General features: G+C 48.1%; 1 pseudogene; it reads right to left on the bottom strand.

The window, feature by feature from the left end:
* Positions 1-2,612: 2,612 nt before the first annotated feature.
* On the bottom strand, positions 2,613-4,141 carry LOC116461728 (inosine-5'-monophosphate dehydrogenase 1-like; annotated as a pseudogene).
* Between the last annotated feature and the right edge of the window lie 475 nt (positions 4,142-4,616).

Here is a 4,616-nt window from a genome sequence, read left to right as displayed (position 1 = left end):
TTACAAGAAAAAACAAACAACCCCATCAAAAAGTGGGCAAAGGACATGAACAGACACTTCTCGAAAGAAGACATTTATGCAGCCAAAAAACACATGAAAAAATGCTCATCATCACTGGCCATCAGAGAAATGCAAATCAAAACCACAGTGAGATACCATCTCACACCACTTAGAATGGCCATCATTAAAAAATCAGGAAACAACAGGTGCTGGAGAGGATGTGGAGAAATAGGAACACTTTTACACTGTTGGTGGGACTGTAAACTAGTTCAACCATTGTGGAAGTCGGTGTGGCGATTCCTCAGGGATCTAGAACTAGAAATACCATTTGACCCAGCCATCCCATTACTGGGTATATACCCAAAGGACTATAAATCATGCTGCTATAAAGACACATGCACACGTATATTTATTGCAGCACTATTCACAATAGCAAAGAGTTGGAACCAACCCAAATGTCCAACAACGATAGACTGGATTAAGGAAATGTGGTGCATATACACCATGGAATACTATGCAGCCATAAAAAATGATGAATTCATGTCCTTTGTAGGGACATGGATGAAACTGGAAAACATCATTCTCAGTAAACTATCACAAGGACAAAAAACCAAACACCACATGTTCTCACTCATAGGTGGGAATTGAACAATGAGAACTCATGGACACAGGAAGGGGAACATCACACTCCGGGGACTGTTGTGGGGTGCGGGAAGGGGGGAGGGACAGCATTAGGAGATATACCTAATGCTAAATGACGAGTTAATGGGTGCAGCAAAACAACATGGCACATATGTACATATGTAACAAACATGCACATTGTGCACATGTACCCTAAAACCTAAAGTATAAAAAAATAAATAAATAAATAAATAAAATTTCAAATACAGTTGGCCCTCTGTATCCATGGGTTCTGCCTTTGTGTAGATTCAACCATGAACGGAAAATATTTGATCCTAATACAAAGAAATAACAAGTGTTTGGGGTGATGGATATGCTAATTATCCTGATTTGATCATTACACATTGTATACATGTATCAAAATATCAGTGTATCCCATAAATATGTATGATTCTTATGTATCAATTAAAATAATACAAACAAAAAAAGAAATGGAAACTTTTAAAAATATTCAAAAAACAATAAAAATAATATAACAACAAAAACAATACAAATTAAAAAACAACGCAGTATAACAACTATTTATATAGCATTTACATTGTATGAGGTATTATAAGTAATCTAGAGATAAGTGAGTATACCAGAGGATGTGTATAGATTAAATAATACTATTTTATATAAGAGACTTGAGCATCCACAAATTATGGTATTAGCAGGGGGTCCTGGAACAAATCCCCCATGGATACCAAGGGATGACTCTATATACAAAAGTAAAGAAGACAATAGAATGAACTTTAATGAACCAATCATCCAGATTCATTAATTACCAACTCATGGCCAATCCTGTTTTATCCATAACTTCACCAATTCATCTAATTATTTTTTAGCAATTCCTGGTGTAATATCATTTCATCCATTAAAAACTTCAGTGTGTGTCTAATATATAAAGCTTCTTTTAAAAATATAACCATACTATCATTATCATACCTAAATAATAATTCCTTAATAGCATTGTATATCCAACCAGTGTTTAAATTTCCCCATCTCAAACTTTTTCAGTTTATTTATTCAAATTGGAATACAATTTGTTTCATAAATTGCAATTGGTTAGAATGCCCCTTAAGTTCCTCTTTTTAATCACAAGGTTCCCATTCCATCCCTTTTTGTTTTCTTTAAATTTTACTTGTAGGAGAAACTAGGTTATTTGTGCTATAGTTTCCCACAGTCTAGAGTTCTAGAGTTTTTGTTTTTGTTTGTTTGTTTGTTTTTGTTTTTGGTGGAGGCGTTGAGACCTGCTTGATTTATTCCAATTATTTAATACACAGTGACGCAACTGTGATCCCAAAGTATGCAAAGTTAAAGCCTTCAACTGGCTGAGGGGAAGGCAGGAATGATACACCTGGGGACGGTGGTGAGTCAGGAATGACAGGCAGGCATGACCAGGGCAGCCTCCTCCCCAGGGCCAGGGACAGGGGAGCTACCTGAGGAGCAGGACCCAAGGGTAGCCCAGGGCCAAGGAAGGGGGCAGAGACCACTCCTTGTTCTAGGTCAGGAGCTAAGAAGTGCCACATGGCTGAGGGGGCAGCGGCCCGGGAAGGGCCAGAGGCAGGGCCAGGAGAGCACCATTTCCTGGGGGGCTGGGGGCAGGGAGGTACCCTACAGGAAAACCAGGAGGGGCCGCCTGCCCCTGGGGTGGGGGCCGGGCTGGAGCAGGCTGCAGCAAGAAAAATCTGAGGCAGACACCTGAGACCCTGGCTGGCTGGGCTCGGGGGGCTCCCAGGGCAGCCTGGCTCAGGGAAAAGTCCTGACTCTGCAGGGGATGCTGAGCGAGGGGCTGCAGACCCCTCAGGACCTCCCCTCCTCTCTCCCTGGAAAGGAGCTGGGGAACCTGTAATGCAAATCTGTGGACCACTCAGTTATGGAGGGAGGCTGTGCCCGAAGGTGGACACTGGGGTGCACCCCCTCCACCACCTCGACCTCCACCGCTGTCCTCAGTACAGCCACTTCTCCTAAGAATGCAGGCCATGGGCACCACCCTCGATCTGGGCCAATATGGTCCACTTCTCAAACTTGAGCTCTCCTGAGTACATCATGGACCAAAGGGCAGACAGGCTGTGGGCCTTGCTATCCTGGCAGCCTTGCTGAATGTCCGCTATGAGGTAGGGAACGAACTTCTGAATGGACCCTTTGTCCTGGATGGAGTTTGAGACACCCTGCGCAATCTTCACCTTATCCCCCTCGCTGAAGTATCGTTTCTGGCTGTTGCTGCTCTTCCCCATGGCATCCAGCGAGCCCATACCATGGTACTTCTTGAGCCACACCCCATCTGAGAAGTACTCGCCGGGGCCTCCATGGTGGCAGCCAACAGGGAGCCCATCATCACTGTGGAGGCTCCAAGGGCCAGGGCCTTGACCATATGCCCCACGATCTGGATGCCACCATTGGCTATGATGGGCACACCAAAGTGCCAGGCATACTCGGCCACCTTGTACACAGCAGTGCCCTGGGGCCGACCACAGGCCATCACTTCCTGGGTGATGCAGATGGAGCCACAGCCCATGCCCACATGCAGCCCATCCACACCAGCGTCAGGTTCTTGGCCTGGGCTGCTGTCACCATGTTCTCCCCAATCACCTGGAGGTGGGGGTACTTTTGTTTGATGTAATGCACCATGGTGATCTGATATGCCGAGTTCCCTGGGACGAGTTTGGACTGTACGTTGACGCCCACCTGGGAGAGCAGGTCCAGGCAGTATTTGTCATCCTCACGGGTGCCCACGGCTGCCCTGCACAGCAGCTGCTTGTGGGAATCCTTGGAGGCCAGAGGGTAGTCCCAGTTCTTCCTCACGTCGGTGTGGGCGATGATGGCCACCAGTTTATCGCGATCATTGACAACAGGCAGCTTCCCTTTCTCGCTACACTTAGGATCTCTTTTGCCTCTTTCAACGTCACACCTGCTGGAGCCACCACCAGCTCAATCCTTGGCGTCATCACCTCACTGAGGAGGGTGGTGGTGTCCTTCTCAGCAAGAAAGTCAGTGTCTCGGGAGGTGACGATGCCCACCAGCTTGCTGCTCATGGTGCCCATCTAGTGATGGGGATGCCAGAGAAGCCATGCCGCATCTTGGCCTCCAGCACATCACCCACAGTGTGCCAGGGGCTCAGCACCACGGGGTCTGTGATGAAGCCCTGTTCAAACTTGATCTTCTGCACCTCGTTGGCCTGGAACTCTGCGGTGCAGTTGCGGTGAATGAAACCAATACCTCCCATCAGAGCCATCGCGATGGCCATGTCAGCCTCTGTCACAGTGTCCATAGGGGAGGAGATCAGCGGCGTCTTCAGCGTGACCTTCTGGGTCAGGGCTGAGGTCAGGTCCACCTCATCAGCTATGAAGTCTATGAATCCCGGGAGAATCAGGAAGTCGTTGTAGGTGAGGCCGTCAGCGCTGGCGAAGAGCTGGGGCGCAGTGAGCCCATCCTGGGGCACTTAGCAGGTGCTGCCGCTTATCAGGTAGTCCGCCATGCTGCTGCCAGACCCCAAGACCCGACAAAAACACCCACGCGGCCGCCCGCTGCTGCTGCTGCTGATGCCGCACCGCGGCCACGCTGCTGCCGCGGGCTGGGCAGGCCGGGGGCGGGGGCAGTCTAGAGTTTTAAGATTATATTTCTGTGTTATCATTTACCCCATCCACTCCCTCCCCTTAAGGTAATAACTTCTTTTAAAGTTTTTTTTTTTTTTTTTGAGACAGAGTCTCGCGGTCGCCCGGTCTGGAGTGCAATGGCACAATCTTGGCTCACTGCAACTCCCACCTCCCGCATTCAAGCGATTCTCCTTACCTCAGCCTCCCAAGTAGCTAGGATTACAGGCGCCTGCCACACGCCTGGCTAAGTTTTGTATTTTTAGTGGAGATGGGGTTTCACCATGTTGGCCAGGCTGGTCTCAAACTCCTGACCTCAGGTGATCCATTCACCTCAGCCTCCCAAAGTGCTGGGATTAC

This window comes from Hylobates moloch, unplaced genomic scaffold (genome assembly GCF_009828535.3).
Source record: "Hylobates moloch isolate HMO894 unplaced genomic scaffold, HMol_V3 SCAFFOLD_22, whole genome shotgun sequence".
Taxonomy (NCBI): Eukaryota; Metazoa; Chordata; class Mammalia; order Primates; family Hylobatidae; genus Hylobates; species Hylobates moloch.
This window is presented reverse-complemented; position numbering and strand designations above follow the sequence as displayed.